At 38.5% G+C, this 18,730-nt stretch overlaps 1 long non-coding RNA gene across 1 annotated transcript in view; it reads left to right on the top strand.

The window, feature by feature from the left end:
• LOC134758334 (uncharacterized) overlaps positions 1-17,960 on the top strand; it is a 47,033-nt gene extending 29,073 nt beyond the window's left edge. The window contains exons 2-3 of the long non-coding RNA XR_010133404.1: positions 14,832-14,950; positions 17,580-17,960. This is a non-coding gene — a long non-coding RNA (uncharacterized lncRNA). The remainder of the gene's footprint in view (positions 1-14,831; positions 14,951-17,579) is intronic.
• The last annotated feature ends 770 nt before the right edge of the window (positions 17,961-18,730 follow it).

The following is an 18,730-nucleotide window of genomic DNA, read 5'->3' as shown; positions in this document are numbered from 1 at the left end:
TGTGTGAAAATTAAACAACATACTCCAAAATAACCGAGAAGTCAAAGAAGAAATCACAAGAGAAATTCAATCACACTTGAAAATGAATAAAAATGAAAACACGACCATGAAAACATGCCAAAATATAGGATGCAGCTAAAATAGTACTTAGAGGGAATTTATAGAAATATAAATTCTAAATTCAAATTCTATCAATTAAACAGTCAATCAATAACTCTTTAGATTTAGTAGAAAATCCTAAAGAATCCACTAAAAATCTGTTAGAACTAGCAAACTATTTCAGCGAGATTGCAGGATACAAGATCAACATACAAAGGTCAATATACAAAGATTAATTATAGTTTTAGACACTTGCAATGAGCAATCAAAAAATAAAATTAAAAAAATTCCATTTATGATGTTATCAAAAATAATTAAAAGAATAGGAATAGATTTAAAAAAAGAAGTACAAACCTTGTAGTCTGAAAACTAGAAAATATGTTTGAAAGGAATTAAAGAAGGTCTAAATAGAAGAAATCCTATGTTTATGGATTGGAAGACTAAACATTGTTAAGATGACAGTATGCCCCCAATTAATCTGCAGATATGATACAATTCCTATTAGAATCCAGTTGGCTTCTTTATAGAAACTGTCAAGCTGATTCTAACATATGTCAAGAGATATTAATAGCCAAAACAATCATGAAAAGGAGGAACAAAGTACAATAGCTCACACTTCCCAATTTCAAAACCTACTACAAAGCAATAGTTATCAAGACAGCATGGTACTGGCATAAGAATAGACATGTGGATTAATGGAGTAGAACCAACAGTACAGACATCGGTCCTACATTTATGGTCCACTGATTTTTGACAAGGGTGCCATAACCATCCACTGGGGAAAGAATAGTCCCTCCAACAAATGTTGCTGGGACACCTGGATAGTTACAAACAAAAGAATGAAGTTTACACTGTATAAAAAACTAACTCAAAATAGATGAAAGACCTAAATGTAATAGCTACAACTATAAGACTCTTAGAAGAAAACACAGCCGGTAGGTAAATCTTCATGACCTTAGATTTGGCAAAGCTGTCTTAGATATGATACTAAAAGCATAAGTAACAAAAGGAAAGACAGATAAATTGGACTTAATCAAAATTAAAAACTTTTGTGCTTCAAAGGACACCAACAAGGAAGTGAAAGGCAGCCCACAGAATGGGAGAAAATATTTGCAAATCATATATCTGATAAGGGACTTGTACCTAGAATATATAAAGAACTCTTACAACTCAGTAATAAAAGACAAGTAACTCAATTAAGAAATGGGACCTAAATAGTCATCTCTCCAAAGAAGATATACAAATGTCCAATAAACACATGAAAAGATGCTCAGCATTATTAGTTATCAGAGAAATGCAAATCAAAATCTTTCTGAGATATCACTTTAAACCCAGTAGGATGGCTTGAATCAAAAAGCCAGATAATAACAAGTATCACTGAGGTTGTGGAGAAATCAGAACCTTTATACACTGCTATTGGGAATGTAAAATGGTGCAGCTGCTGGCAGTTCCTCAGATGATTAAACATAGAGTTACCATGTAACCCAGGAGTTCCATCCAAGAGAAATGAAAACACATATCCACATAAAAACTTGTACATAAAATTTTACATTATTTTTAGTTGACACATAATAATTGTACATATTTATGGGGTACAGTGTGAGATTTCAATACATGTATACAATATATGTGCAGTGATCAAATCAGGGTAATTAGCATATCCATCACCTCAAACATTTATTATTTCTTTGTGTTGGAAACATTCAAAATCCTCTCTTCTAGTTATTTGAAAATAAACAATAAAATATTGTGAACTATAGTCACCCTATAGTGCTATAGGACACTAAAACTTATTCCTCCTATGTTGCCGTACTTTTGTATCCATTAACCAATCTCTCCTTATTCCCCTCTCTTCCCACATTTATAGCCTTGAGTAATCACTATTGTACTCCTTATTTCTATATGAACTTTTTAAAGATTCCATCCAACCCCATTGGAAATGAGGAAAAATAAAAAAAATAAAAAATTAAGATTCCATATGAGTGACAATATGTGTTACTTATCTTTTTTGCCTGGTTTATTTCACTTACTAACGTAATCACGGCTATATTAATTTACGTTCCCACCAACAGGGTGTAAGAACTCCCTTTTCTCCATATCCTTTCTGACATTTGCTATTTTTTGTCTTTTTGATAATTGCCATTCTAACTAGGGTGAGATGATATCTCACTGCGGTTTTGATTTGCATTTCCCTGGTAAGTGATGTTGAGCATTTTTTCATATACTTCTTGACCATTTGTATGTCTTCTTTTGAGAAATGTTCAGTTCCTTTAAAAATCAGATTATTATTATTATTATGTTGAGTTGTTTGAATTCCTTGTGTATTCTGCATATTAATCCTTTGTTGGATAAATAGTTTGCAAATATTTTCTCCCATTCTGCAGGTGGTCTGTTCATTCTGTTGATGGTTTCCTTTGCTGTGCAGAAGCTTTTTAGTTTGACAGAATTTCATTTATCTATTTTTGCTTTTGTTGTCTGTACTTTTGAGGTCTTATCCATAAAATCTTTGCCCAGATGAAGGTCCTGAAGCATTTTCCCTGTTATCTTCTGGTAGTTTCTTAGTTTTGATCTTACATTAAAGTCTTTAATCCATTATGAGTTGCTTTTTGTATATGGTGAGAGATAGGGGTTTGGTTTTGTTCCTCTGCATCTGGATATCTAGTTTTCTCAGCACTATTTGTTAAAGAGACTATTCTTTCCCCAATGTATGTTCTTGGTGCTTTTGTTGAAAATCAGTTGGCTGTAAATATTTGGATTTATTTCTGGGCTCTCTGTTCTATTCCATTGGTCTATGTGTCTGTTTTTATGCTGGTACCATGCCATTTTGATTATTATAGCTTTGTAGCATATCTTGAAGTCAGGTAGTATGATGCCTCCAGCTTTGTTCTTTTTGCTTAGGAGTGCTTTGGCTATTCAGGATCCTTGGTGGTTCCATATAAATTTTAAGATTGTGTGTTCTTGTATGTGATTTTTTATAGCAGCATTATTCATAGTAGCTGAAAGATAGAAACAACCCAAATGTCTATCAGCTGACAAATGGATAAATAAAATGTGATGCATACTATAATGGAACATTATTAAACCATAAGAAGAAATAAGGTACAGATAAATGCTACAACTTGGGTAAACCTTGAAAATACACTAAGTGAAAGAAGCCAGACACAAAAGTCTATGTATTACATGATTCTATTTATAAGAAAGTCCAGAATAGGGAAATATATGAAGACAGAAGGCAGAATAGTGATTGCTTTGGGCTGCAGGAGAGATAGCAGCCCAGAGGGAGGGTTATAACTAAAAGACATATCACCTTTTTTGAGGTGATGAACTGTTCTAAAATTGGTGATGGTTGCACATATCCGTGAATTAAATCTTTGAACTAAAAATCATTGAGTTGTATACTCTAAATGGGTGAATTGTATGGTATGTAAGTTATAGCTCAGTAAAGCTGTTTTTTTTTTTAAGATATCAAATCTACAATCTCATCTTCCATCTTAAAGTAGAAAAAGAAGAACAAGGCCGGGTGTGGTGGCTCACACTTGTAATCCCAGCACTTTCGGAGGCTGAGGTGGGTGGATTACTTGAGGTCAGGAGTTCCAGACCAGCCTGGCCAACATGGTAAAACCCCTTCTCAACTAAAAATACAAAAATTAGCCAAGTGTGGTGGCACGTGCCTGTAATCTCAGCTCCTTGGGAGGCTGAGGCAGAAGAATTGCTTGAACCCAGGAGGGAGGCGGAGGTTGCAGAGAGCCAAGATCATACCACTGCACTCCAGCCTGGGTGACAGAGTGAGACTCTGTTTCCAAAAAAAGGAAAAGAACAAATGAAACCCAACATAAACAGAAAGAAAAAATTAGACTGGCAATAATGAAATAGAGAATAGAAAAACAGTAAAGAAAATCAACAAAGCCCAGGTGCAGTGGCTCACACCTGTAATCCCAGCACTTTGGGAGGCTGAGGCGGGTGGATCACAAGGTCAGGAGATTGAGACCATCCTGGCCAACATGGTGTGAAACCCCATCTCTACTAGAATACAAAAAAAAAAAAAAAATTAGCCGGGCATGATGGTGCACACATGTAGTCCCAGCTACTTGGGAGGCTGAGGGAGGGGAATAGTTTGGACCTGGTAGGCACAGGTTGCGTTGAGCCAAGATTGTGGCACTGCACTCCAGCCTGGTGACAGAGCAAGACTCCATCTCAAAAAAAAAAAAAAAAAAATCAACAAAACTAAATGCTGGTTCTTAGAAAAGACCAACAAAATTGAATGAAAAAGTAACTAATAGGAAGTCAAATAAGAATAATAAGAATTATTATTATTATTATCTTTAGAGATATGGTCTCATTCTATTGCTTAGGCTGGAGTGCAATGATGTGATCATAGTTCACTGCAGCCTTGAACTCCTGGGCTCAAATGATCCTCCCACCTCAGCTTCCTAAATAGCTGGGACTATAGGCGTGTATCACCACACCTGGCTAATTTTAAATTTTTAGTAGAGATGGGATCTAGCTATGTTGTCCAGGCTAGTCTTGAACTCCTGGCCTCCAGCAATCCTCACGCTTCAGCCTCCCAAAGTGCTGGAATTACAGGTGCAAGCCACCACACCTGGCCAAATAACTATTTATGTACTTGGGAAACTGGATTTGAGACCTAAATCTGCTACTAAGTTTTTGATGTGAGTTTGAGAATTTCCCTTAACCTTCTTAGGTTTCACTTCCTTATCTTTAAAATTAAAGCAGTTCATATGGATTCAATAAACTCTATTTCAACAAATTCAGCATTTGCAAGGTCCTACCATTAATAAGATATAATTCCTGTTGTGCCAGATGTGGAATTATTCTGTTTTGCAAACTGACCTAAGCCAATCTGGCTATTGTCAACAGACAGATTCTCTCAGTAAATGTTGGTACCTGTGATCATTAGAGGTGGGTGGAAGCTGTATCTCCTTTGCTACAACCTTGCTACCTAGAGCTATTTTTTGATAAAAGCAAGCTTTGAATCAAATTTTGCCTCAGGTACAAGGATCTGTTGTTCCGCAAGCACAAAAACAATTATATAGCCAGTTCATATAAGCACAGCGAAGTCCTCATTCTCTCTCCTTTTAGGTTTCTGAGCAAGATGCTTGCATGAAAGATTCAATCTAAGGCCAATGCAAAAATATTGTGAAAGCAGCAGGATCAGCTAGCCTTCCAGTTGGGTGAGGCAATCAAATTCTTTGTTTTGATGTAGGTAGGGGGAATCATAGCATTGAATGCACTTCTATTTCTAGAGTCAATTCTAAAGATGTTAAGCTGCTAGTCTTGGCTGATTCTTACATCAAAGGGCAGAAGTGACTGCACAATTTATTAAGCTAACTACACATTAAGAACATCACTCATTTCACCAATGAAACATTGTATCTGACCTTGTATCAGCTATCTGTTGCCACAGTGATACTGCATAACAAACAATCAGAAAGCCTTAGTGCATAAAAAATAAGTTTATTGCTCAAGTGCCTGAGTTCAGTGGAGGGTCAATTAAGCAGCTCATCTGATCTTGCCTGGGTTTGCCTACATATGTGGGGGTCAGTTGGCTGTTGGCTGGGGCTACTGGGGCAGCATAGTTTTGTTCCATGTGCCTGTCGTCCTCCAGAAGACTATGCAGGGCATGTTCTCATGGTGATAACAGAGATGCAAGACCAAATAAGCTCAATCAGCAAGCTCTTTCCAAGTGTGTGCTGATATCATGTCTGCTAACATCCTATTGGCCAAAATAAATTATGTGACTGAGCTAGAGTCAAGGGGTGGGGCAAACACACTCTCCATAGTGGAAGGGCACTAGTGTTCTCACTGTGTTATTCTCTGTAATGTTGCTTGTTTCTGTTTTTGAATTAGGTGTAGAATTTTAAAAACCCAAGATAAAAGCAGTGAACATCATGTTGCTTTCATTATCCAAGGTCTGTGGCTGTGAATTAACACATGCCGTGAGTTCATATGTCAGAAAACTGCTTCAGTGTTATATTCTAGTCATTGGTGTCCATGGAGGAAATATTTATCTACTGTTACACATCTTTATCAGCAGTGTTAGATACCATGGTTTAAATGGTACTGGAAAATGATTTTTTAATCTGGCTTATCTTTTGAGGCTATCAGTCTTCAAATAGTGAGTCTTGCCGGGGCTCTATTAACTAGGCCAAATCAAGAACGCTTTGCTAACCTGTGAAGTTGGAGAATAGAAATGGAGAAAGTTGAACATCATATAAGCTAATTTTTGTATTGTCCACTTGGTGGTAGAATTGTTTTCAGAAAGTAGTGTGAAGAGTAATGAGCCAAGTAAAAGAGAAATCCAATGTTATGAATTCTTAGCCAGGAGAAAAATGCAGCACATGTTTTAAATAGGTATTCTAATCAGCATTATTACTTTTATTAAAGTATAAAAGATAGTATAATCCAGGGTAGGTGTGTTTATATAATAAGTTTTAAATGTTTTTAATTTTTTTTAAGGAGTAGTGATAATTCTATTTCCCAACACATCAAATGAAGCTACTTGCTTACTGGTTAGAGTTCGGTGCTCAGAAATACAGATTTTAGAGATTGTCTTAATTTGGGTATTCCTTAGCACCATTTAATCTTTTCTTTCTCCTATTAAAATTAGAAAAGTTCTTGTATATAACACTACTCTTACAATGTTATGTAAGTCCTTCCTACTCAAATTGTGCCGGGAGTTCACGATCAGCCTGGGCAATATGGCAAAACCCTGTCTCTACAAAAAATAAAATACAGAAATTAGCCAGGCATGGTGGTGCACACCTGTAGTCCCAGCTACTTAGGAGGCCAAGGCAGGAGGATTGATTGAGTCCGGGAGGTCGAGGCTGTAATGAGCCGTGATCATGCCATTGCACTCCAGCCTGGGCAACAGAGCAAGACCCTGTCTCAACAAAACCCCCAAAACAAAAAACAAAAAACAAAGTGTGGTGAGCAACATTGGCATCACTTGGGAGCTTGTTAAAAACATGTGGAATCTTGGCTTTCATTCCACACCTACTCAAACAGACTGAAATTTAACAAGGAGAATCTCCTAGGTGATTTGAGTATAGTTTTACATGCACTGTTCTCCACTGGTAGAATGCAAACAGTGGATGATGAGGTACGAAGTGAAGAAAAGTGGGACAGATATCAGGACTGGAACAATTTAACAGGTATTCATGGATCTATTCTGAACTTTCAATTGCCCATGCTCCAGCACTGTAGATTGTGTTTAAGAAGCCACCTGTAGTTCTTTTAGATTCTAAAAGAAAGAAGGCAGAGTGTGTCACTAATTCACCAACTTATCAATCAATCATCAAAATACAGGAGATTCTATTTTGGCCTAGCCAGCCACTGATGGTGTGACATTTGATAGGGCATTAATCTCTGAGTCCTTAGCATCCTTCTCTGAAAACAATGAGATGGTTGGGCAAGTTCATCCTTTTCAGCTTTTTGGAAGATGCTATGCTTTTAGGCAGGGTTGATAGTCAACTGGTAAACACAGGTGGCCCTGTCCCCATCTTTAGACTGGGTTTTGTTTGGACTGGCTGGTGCCAGTGACCTACTGGTACTTAGGTGGTTTGAATATTTTTCCAAACAATGATTATAGGGGAACTTGCCAGGTGCAGTGGCTCTGCCTGTAAGCCTAGCACTTTGGGAGGCCAAGATGGGAGGATTGTTTGAGCCTTGAAGTTTGAGACCAGCCTGGGAAACATAGCAAGACTCTGTCGCTATCAAAATTTTTTTTTAGGCTTGGTGCAGTGGCTTACACTTGTAATCCCAGCCCTTTGGGAGGCTGAGGTGGGCAAATTGCTTGAGCCCAGAAGTTTGAGATCAGCCTGGGCAACATGGTGAAACCCCATCTCCACTAAAAACACAAAAATTAGCCAGGTGTGATGCTATGTGTCTGTAATCCCAGCAACTCGGGAGGCTGAGATGAGGGGATTGCTTAAGCCTGGGAGGTCGAGGCTGCAGTGAGCTGTGATCATGCCACTGCACTTCAGCCTGGGTGGCAGTGAGACTCTATCTAAAAACATTTATTTTTCTAAATTTAAAAAATAATGATAGGGGAGCTAAGTGTCAGGGACTGTTAGGGACTAAGTAGTACCATCATAGGTTCCAGAGTACTTGCTTGTCATGGACTCAGATACATGTCTATGTAGAACTGAGGAATCAGAAAGTTGAATTAGGCAGAGCAGAGAATGGAAGGTACATGGCTTTAGTGTCAGTTTTGGGTTTCTATGCTAGTTCTGTTGTTTACTAGTTATATGGTTTTGAGTATATTACCTGAAATCACTTAGTATCTTTTTTAGGCTATAACATGAGATTAACATAATAATAACATGTGCCTCAAAGTAAAATTGTGAGGAATTAATAAGAGAATTTATGTAGAGGGTCTGGCAAGTGGCAGATGCTCAGTAGCTGTTAGTTTCCTTTTCACATGTGTGTCCATACCCAAATAGCTTGTATGTAGAGCTTTACTTCTGCAAACTTGTATAAGGTGATACAGCAAATGAACAAAGACACCAGGTACCTTAATAAATTACAAAAAAAGCTAATCATTAGGGCAATTCTAGTTGGGGTGGAGGGAGGTTATACATTCACCTGAAACTCTTGCCAAAATCAAAGATGGACTTTCTTCTTTCAGCCAGTGATCTTTCAACATTTTTGCTTGCATGCTCTCTTCAAGCATTTTGAAAAAAACAAATACAAAAATAGCTATGTATTCCACATACATTTTAGAGTTGACATCTAAAATTAATCATCATAAGTTTAAATAGTTGCAAAGGATGTGATTTCTGGCATAATATAAATATTACCATTTGGAAATAAAACTATTGTTTATCTATCATAGATTAGAATATTTAAAGCAAGAAGCAAGAAACACACTGGGAAATACCAATTTACAAGGTGGACCATTCTGAATTTTTACAGTTCTTAGTGAGAAACAGCTTGGTGAGGACTTGCTTTCCCAGCATCTCATTCTGTGTCCTGGGTGCTCCTTTAGCTTTATTTCAAGGAAGAGAAGGTGAAAGTTTACATATTTATTCCTGACAGTTCAACGCTGCATCTTTGAATAAAAGCTGGGGTTGGCAAACTTTTTTATTTTTATTTTTTTGAGGAGGAGTCTCGCTTTTGTCACCCAGGCTACAGTGCAATGGCACGATCTTGGCTCACTGCAAACTCTGCCTGTCAGGTTCAAACAATTCTCCTGCCTCAGCCTCCCGAGTAGCTGGGATTACAGGCGCCTGCCACCACACCTGGCTATTTTTTTTGTATTTTTAGTAGAGACAGGGTTTCACCATGTTGGCCAGGCTGGTCTCGAACTCCTGACCTCAGATGATCCGCCTGCCTCTGCCTCCCAGATTGTTGGGATTACAGGCGTAAGCCACCGCACCTGGCCGGCAAACTTTTTCTTTTTCTTTTTTCTTTTCTTTCTTTCTTTCTTTCTTTCTCTCTTTCTTTCTTTCTTTCTTTCTTTCTTTCTTTCTTTCCTTTTCTTTTATTATTATTATACTTTAAGTTTTAGGGTACATGTGCACAATGTGCAGGTTAGTTACATATGTATACATGTGCCATGCTGGTGTGCTGCACCCATTAACTCGTCATTTAGCATTAGGTATATCTCCTAATGCTATCCCTCCCCCCTCCCCCCACCCCACAACAGTCCCCAGAGTGTGATGTTCCCCTTCCTGTGTCCATGTGTTCTCATTGTTCAATTCCCACCTATGAGTGAGAACATGCAGTGTTTGGTTTTTTGTCCTTGAGAGAGTTTACCGAGAATGATGATTTCCAATTTCATCCATGTCCCTACAAAGGACATGAACTCATCATTTTTTATGGCTGCATAGTATTCCATGGTGTATATGTGCCACATTTTATTTCTCAAACTTTTTCTTAAAGGACAAAATAGTACATACTTTAGGCTTTGAGGGTCATACAGCCTCTGTTGTAATTACTCAGGTCTCCCATTGCAATGTGAATGCGGCCATAGGCAATACATAAATGAATGAACAGGCCTATGTTCCAATAAACTATGTACTCTTTTAGCAGTCACTCCTCATCTCCCCCATCACACTCATAACCCCTATCTCCCATCCTCTGCCCCCATCCCTAGGCAACCACTTACCTACTTTCTGTCTCTGTGCATTTACCTATGCTGGACTTTTGGAAGCCTAGAGCTTGCTCTGTGATTTTGTAAAAACCCAATTCTCTATATTAAATCTCTTTTTGCTTAAAATGCCTTGAGTGGTTTCTGTTTCTTGTAGTGAACCCTAAGTGGTTCAGAGTTAAAGGAGAAAAATGAAGAATTTTCATCTTTTAAAGAAGAGGTTTTTTTTTTTTTTTTTTTTCCGAGAGGGAGTCTTGCTCTGTCGCCCAGGCTGGAGTGCAGTGGCATGATCTTGGCTCACTGCAGCCTCTGCTTCCTGGGTTGAAGTGATTCTCCTGCCTCATCCTCCTGAGTAGCTGGGATTACAGGCATGTGCCACCACTCCCAGCTATTTTTTTTTTTTAAATGGAGTCTCGCTCTGTTGCCCAGACTGGGGTGTACTGGTGTGATCTTGGCTCACTGCAACCTCCACCTTCCAGGTTCAAGCTAGTCTCCTGCCTCAACCTCCTGAGTAGCTGGGATTACAAGCACGCACCACCACGCCCGGCTTAGTTTTGTATTTTTAGTAGAGACAGGGTTTCACCATGTTGATCAGGCTCGTCTTGAACACTTGACCTTTTGATCCACCCGCCTCGGCCTCCCAAAGTGCTGGGATTACAGGCGTGAGCCACTGTGCCTGGCCTAATTTTTGTATTTTTAGTAGAGATTGGGTTTCACCATGTTGGCCAGGCTGGTCTTGAACTCCTAGCTTCAAGTGATCCGCCCTCCTCAGCCTCCCAAAGTGCTGGGATTACAGGCGTGAGCCACTGCGCCTGGCCAAGAGCTTGTTTTTTAATGAGTGATAATGAGTCTCAAATTGCTATATTTAGATTCAATTGTACACATGTTAAGACACCAATACTTACAGCACGCCAAAAATTATCCTTTTAAACTAATTATATTTATAATAAAAATTTAGATGTTTCACTTAAAACTATGCAGAAGAGCACTAAAGTCATAATGGCACGGTCACTAGTTTTGCAAATTTCTTAGAGGTGAAATGCAAGTGCAGGAGTCTGAAGACTTGCTTCAGGCTGCACATGATTATCTCCAGAATGTTCTTGGAACCTAAGCCTTTGACTTTATACTTTCTGGCTTCATTCTTTAAAATATGTCTATTAGCATTACAAGTCATTTTTGTTTGATTCCTTAAATGTCAAAACACCATGTATTTATTATTTAAAACTTTCTAACAATACAGACATGAAGGTTCTACCTTTAACTACACTTTCTAGGGGTCACCGTAATTAACATATTTTATCCTTTGAGATCTTTCTCTGAGACAGGAGCTGTAAGGGAAACTTACTCTGTATAGTAGATGACTTCTTGAGGTGTCTCCAAGGATCTAAGATCTACATACAAAATTAGTGTATTTCTTTGAAAGCCTAGCACAGTGCCCTACCTGTGGTACTTAAATGAATCTTTGTTGATACTCTCCTCCAATTTAAATGATCCAGAGCCGTGACAAGGAGTTAAAAAGTAAATCATTTAAGACATGAGTCTGAACTGCACATCTTTATAAGATCCTCTGCACAGCCAGTGCTTTTTTCTTGTAATTACGTTATTCACCTTTTAAAGAATGTGGATACCTATAACACAGAAATAACAAATGTCTTTTTTTGTCAAGTGTTATTTTTGTGATGTGAACAAAATGAGGTGATTCTTTATGCTATATCATATTCAGTAAAAATAATACTGATAATACCTGAATTTATAATTGTTTTATTAAGTGCTTTATATTTTACTTCATAGGACTTTGAAATGTATCTTATTTGATCCTAGTGAGGCAGACTTAATAAGGTCATGCGCATTTTAGAGATGAGTAAATAGAGGCTAACAGAGGTTCATCAACTTGTGAAGGTCACACAGTTAGTGGTAGAACTTCAACAAAAACATTTTGACCTTAATGTTCTTTTCCCTATGAATACACCTGACATTGTCTAGCAATTGCCTTTATTAATTGGGTAAGATGACTTTGGGGGACAATTTTGAGACAGTTGGCATATGCCTCTGCAATTTTCACTTATTATTGCATCACTTTCTCGTTTTGGAAGCCAAATGATAGTTTAGCACAGTTACTATAACTCAATAAATTAGTTGTGGCCTGATGAGGGTGCTCTTATCCAATGCATGATTTGAGAATTGATGTTCAATCTAGTTTATAACATCACATATTGCTTAAGTAAATGAGTGTGTGAGTATATTTATCTTGGACCAAATAGAGTATTTTAGTTTAGATCTTCCTCTCTTTTCCTACCTGTGCAAAGAACTGGAACCTCCACTTTCCCCCTTATTCTGAAGACACCACAGTGTAGTTTTAAAATAATAATGAACCTTCCAAAGATCAGATTGATTTAACTCTGATTCTGGAGGGAGAGTGTGGGAATATGGGAAGGGAGGCTGGATCTGTCCAGCACTGAGAATGGTCAGCAGCTGAGGAAACTCCTTTAAAAAGCCCTTCTGACCCTCTTCTCCCAACCCCAGTCCTAGCAGTCCAGGCATCACGTAAGTAGGATTCCTTTGTGCATGTCCTCAGCTCTTAGATTAGCTTCCCTAAACTTTTGGCTGATGACAAAAGTTCTGAAGTGTAGATCTGTCCTTCTTGATTTACTGATGGAAAAATTACCTTTAGGTTCTGCTTTTGTATCCTAGCTGCTCATTTATGGACTGACATGGATAACGCCTTCGTGGCTGGACCTTCTTCTCCACTTCCGCCATCATACACACACACACACACACACACACACACACACACACACACACACACACACACGTGTCTCTCTCGAGCAGGTGCCGTTCTACCCCCTAATCCTGGGAGGCTCTAGATAGTACAGGAACATCCTGTGCTCTGTCAACCCATTAAGCACTTTCATTGGCTTGCCTCTGGACAGTACAGTAATTTATTGAAACCCATTATAACTTGGAACATTTGATTCCTTAAATTAAATAGTGTCAGACAGCAGTGACTTTGCCACTTCCTAACGTGGAAACTCTGGACAAGTTACCTAACTTCTTTAGTTTTTGGTTTCCTCTTTTACAGAGTAGGGCTAATATGATAGCACCTACCTTAATGTGTGGTTGTGACAATTTAAAGATTCTGTAGGAAAACCAGTTTGCTTATGGCCTGATCATTATGTCTAGAATATCCTTTAAAACAAACTGACTTTATACTTTGCGGCTTCAGTCTTTTAAAAAAAGTTTTTTAACTTTTAGAAATAATTTTTCTTTGATTCCTTAAATCAGTGGTCCCTAACCTTTTTGGCACCAGAGACCAGTTTGGTGGAAGACAATTTTTCCATGGACTGGGGAGGTGGGGTGCAGGGACATGGTTTTGGGATGATTCAAGTGCATTACATTTATTGTGCACTTTATTTCTATTATTATTACATTGTAATATAAAATGATGTAATTATACCACTCACCATAATGTAGAATCAGTAGGAGCCCTGAGCTTGTTTCCTGTAACTAGACGGTCCCATCTGGTGGTGATGGGAGACAGTGACAGATCATCAGGTATTAGATTCTCATAAGGAGTGTGCAACCTAGATTCCTCACAGGCACAGTTCACAATAAGGCTTGTGCTCCTATGAGAATCTAATGCTGCTGCTGATCTGACAGGAGGCGGAGCTCAGGCAGTAATGGGAGCCATGGGGAACAGCTGTAAATACAGATGAAGCTTTGCTCACTCACCTGCCACTCACCTCCTGCTGAGCAGCCCAATTCCTAACAGGCCATGGACTGGTACTGGTCTGTGGCCTGGGGGTTGGTGACCCCTACCTTAAATGATAAGACATCATGTATTTATTATTGATATATGACAAATACTCAGTATTATTAAACATACTTGGTCATAGGCACCAACTTTAGGGACCAGGGTATTTTGGAGTGGGGGCAGGACTAGTAAGAATAATCTTAGGAACAATAGCTTGAAATAGGGACCAAAGAATAGATCCTATAAAGTCAAAAGCAGGAACTTAATGATAAAAACTTAGGGTAGGGGGAGAGATTCAGGGTCCACACAGGAAATTAGTTATCATTTTGGGATATAGCATCTTGGGTATAAGTGGCAGTAAAGGGTGCTCAGATTACATTGGGAATCCCAGTCATTCCCTCCCTAAGCAGCCTAATAGGAAGGATGACTCAGTGTGAAACCTCCCCAGGTTGAGTGCTGGAGCAGCTCAGGGAAACTCGGATCAGTCCATGCATTATACTCAGAAAGGCAGAGGTAGAAAAATCTACAGATTGGCACCTGAAATGATAAAAAAAGTATTTGCCTTCCTCCCCCAGTGTTTTACTCTTTCACAGTTTATTTTTATACATTTGAGATGATGTAGGTGCCCAGGATTTTTCTAGTCAAGAAAGTGCTCATTTGGAGATCTCAGATATTTTTGGTTTGGCACACTCTTTATAGTAATGGATTACTGAATTCCAGAGCATTTGAAATGATACAATTGATATGATTTTTAGTGCTGAAAAAAGAGGACTCTCGCAATATATATATAACCTTTCAGTGATGTTCTTTTTCTTACCATCACTAAGTTGGTGTTTTAAACTTATCCTTGTCTTCTTTCTCTGTTTTCAGCTTCTTAAATGCTGCATTGAAAGGATGAAACAGAACGGATGTGAACAAGAGTTCCCTGAGAAAGGACAGCTCTTAGAGAGATAGGATAATTACTGGACTCAAGAAGATACCAAATCATGGTGTGCATTTCTGCATTGTGTTTGGAAGAGGAACTAGGATTGTTATGAAAAGGAAGGATGTGTTCAACTTAGAAGAATTAAACCTCAACCATCTGTCTCTTCCAAATGGCATTCTTGATTCCAAAATCTTAAGTAGAGTGTAAAGTTATTGATGGATACTGTAGTAGCCAGGCTAAGCTGAGCTATTCAGTGGAACAGATAAACCTGAAAATCTCAGTGGCTTAACACAACAAGATTTATTTCTTTTTAGTATCACAATCTGATGTAGATTGGGTTGGTCTCCTGCTTGGCTTTCCATCAAGTGACAGCTCAGGGATCCAAGTTGCTTTTATTTGGAAACTGTCATCTTGAGAGCATTTTGTTTCCAGCTGTATGGACAGGAGATCCAGAAGGTGTGGAGAAGTGCATCCTTCCTGGATCACAAATGATACATCACTTTAGCTCACATTCCATTGTTAAGAATTAGTGACATGATCCCACTGGGATTCATGGGGTCTGGGATATGGAACACATGGATATTTGGCGAGCATGAACAATCTTTGCCATAGAAACATTACCTCTATTATGTTATTCTGTATTCCTTATCTTCTCATGGTAGATTTCGCATAGGATTAGTATCAGGAAAACGTTTTTCTCTCCTAAAATGTCGGTATTCTTCTTTTTTCCCTCTGGAGTCAGGAACTTTAGATTTAATATTAATGACTATCTAATCTGAGATTTTTAGTAGCATCATGTATCCTATTTCTCTATTGTGTTTCTGGAATAGTTTTATTATTGCATTTTAACTGACTAACTGTATTTGATTTTTTTTAAATTGCCATAATCCTTTCTAGTTTTAGCTGTTCATTTAATGAACACTTACCAATAGCAGATGTATTGATAAGGATGAAGGATGTTTTTGGCTGCAACAGAAAAACTAATAAGTGGTTTAAGCAATAAGAGTTTAATTATCTGACACAAGAAGTCTGGCAGTTTCAGGATAGGTTAATTCAATGGTGTGATATCATAGAGGATCATGTATACTCACTTTTTCTGTTTTATAAACTTCAGTGTTTGATGGTGTTTCCCCTTCCTGTCACATACAGCTTAGTAGTTCCAAGTGTTGCTTGTCATGGTAGACCCTAGTCAGACCTGGGTCTTGTGACGCAGGAGACAAATATGCTCACAGACTGGTCGTTATGACATGGCTGCAGTGTGGTGCCACCAGGCCTGCATCACGCCTACTCATCATATAATATTAGATTATATAGTCTGTGGAAAATGTTGCAAAATGATACTGGTGGCAGGGTCAGAAATTGTATTCAGACTTGGATGTTAGATCCAGGCAAATGGCTTGTTGAAAAGAGATTTCTCTTTAGAGAGAAATCATGTTGGTGTACCAGGTGACATGTTTGGTTGGGGGTGGGGTGGGGGGACTGCTTGGATAGCACGGTAGTGATAGAAGTGTGATAAGCTGGATGCTGGATATAATTAGAAGGATTTACTGATCAATTGGATGTGAGGAGTGATATAGAGAGAGATGTTGGGAATGACTCCAAGTTTTGGCCTGAGTGATGGGAAAAATTGAGTTGCTATTTATCAAGATAGGGAAGACCAATGAGTTTAGTGCTGTCATAAAATAAAATGTATCAGATTTTTAGCAACAACTGGAAGTAAGACATTGCAAGGAGTCTGGGCTGGGCTGAGATAGAGTTCAGATGGGGAGCTGGAATCAGACTGCTGCCCCAGGTCCTGGGACCCTGCCATGCAGAAAAGACACTTGGCATGGGCAAGGACTCCAGTATGCCAGAGCCTCTTCCTCCTTTCTCAGGCCAAATTTGTGTCCTTGCAAAATTTGGCTACAAATGTTAAATTTACAAAGACCTCTGATACCCATTATCCCACCCAACTCTCTGGAGAGCCTTTGTAATGTGGTAACTGCTCTTATGCACATAGCCAAAGACTTGAAAACAGTCTCAGAAAAGCTGTAATTTCTACCTTCATTCATTTAAAGAACACTTACTAAACACTTATTTACTTATTTTTATTTTATTTATTTATTTATTTTTGAGGCACAGTCTCAGTTTGTTGCCCAGGCTGGCGTGCAGTGGCACAATCTCGGCTCACTGCAACCTCTGCCTCCCGGGTTCAAGCAATTCTCCTGCCTCAGCCTCCCAAGTAGCTGGGACTACAGTCATGCACCACCACACCCGACAAATTTTTGTACTTTTAGTGGAGACAGGGTTTTACCATGTTGGCCAGGCTGGTCTCAAACTCCTGACCTCAAGGGACCTGACTTCCTCTGCCTCCCAAAGTGCTGGGATTACAGGCATGAGCCACTGTGCCTGGTCCCAAACATCTATTAAGTACTTGCTGTATGTGGTGAAATAAACCCCAGCTCTCCTGATTCAAGGTTAGTGTTCTTTTCACAAATCTACTTCAATACATCAAATCCTACTTCTCTTTCTTTCTATATTTAACTCATAAATATTCCTCTTCTGTCGTTTGTGCTTTTGAAATGGCTGCAAACTCATGGATACTATTCACTTCTAATGAATAGAATAAAGCAGAAGTGATGGAATATAACTTCAGAGGCCATTTCATGAAAGCCACTGTGGCTTCCTACTTGTTCTCTTGCTCTCTCTCTTAGAACACTTGCTCTGGGGAAAACCAGCTGCCATATTGTGAGCAGACCTATGAAAAGGCCCACTTGGTGAAGAACTGAGGCCTCTGGCTGATGGACACGTGGGTGACCTTGCAATCAAGTCTTCTGGCCTCAACCAAGCCTTCAGCTGAGACTGCAGCCTCATGAAAGATCCTGAGCTAGAAGCATCCTGCCATCCTAATAAGCCACTCTTGAATTTCTGACCCTTAAAAATTGTGAGATAAGCACCTGTGCTTTTTTTAAGTATTAGATTTAAAAAACCCTGTAAAAATAAAGAAGAAAAAAGACAACTCATAATCTCACCACATTAAAAAGAATAGCTATAGAAAAATTCCAGTAGTATAAAAAGGAAAAATGGAAATAACTCCGCACCATCCCTGATCTTTTTAGTTCTTTTTCCCACAGTGATATTTTCTTTCCCAAGAAATGTTCATGCATATGCAATATATGTGTAAACCCTTTAAGATGTTCACAAAAGGATCATGTTACACTCATTTGAAAAACTTAATATTATATCTTGAAGGTGTCTTCATATCAGTATATATACATCTATCTTATTTTGTTAATAGATTTCCCATAATTTAAATGTACCATATTTCTTTTACCAGTCCCCATATATGGACATTTAGGATATTTCCAGTATTCTTTTCTGTTGTAAAAATATGGTGATAAACATTTTCATGCTTTTTTGAGTATCTTCAAGTAAAGTCCTATGGGTAGCATTCTGGCATCACGTTGTATCTACATTTAAAGTTGATGCTATTCACTTGTTCCACAATCTTTGCTCTGAGTTTACACTGATGAAGCATGAGAATGCTATATCCCCACAAATCTGTGCATATTGTTGATAGTAAGCATTGTTTGCTATTTTCTGACTATTTATTTTTCTTCTTTTGAGAATTGCCATGCCTAGAAGAGTGCCTGTCTTATAATATATAAGATAATAACTTGATAGCTAGCATTTCTGAGGCTTCTTGTGCTTTAACGTATATTTACTGTTTTGATACTTACAAAGACCCTATGAAACAGGTACTATTATTATCTGCTTATGGCTGGTGGGAAAACTGAGCTGTAGAGAATTTAAACAAACTGTCCCAGGTCACACAACTAGGAAGGGTGGAGCCAGGATGCAAATG

This window comes from Gorilla gorilla, chromosome 3 (assembly GCF_029281585.2).
Source record: "Gorilla gorilla gorilla isolate KB3781 chromosome 3, NHGRI_mGorGor1-v2.1_pri, whole genome shotgun sequence".
Classification (NCBI taxonomy): domain Eukaryota; kingdom Metazoa; phylum Chordata; class Mammalia; order Primates; family Hominidae; genus Gorilla; species Gorilla gorilla.
Note: the sequence above shows the minus strand (reverse complement) of the source record. Positions and strands in the feature narration are given on the sequence as shown.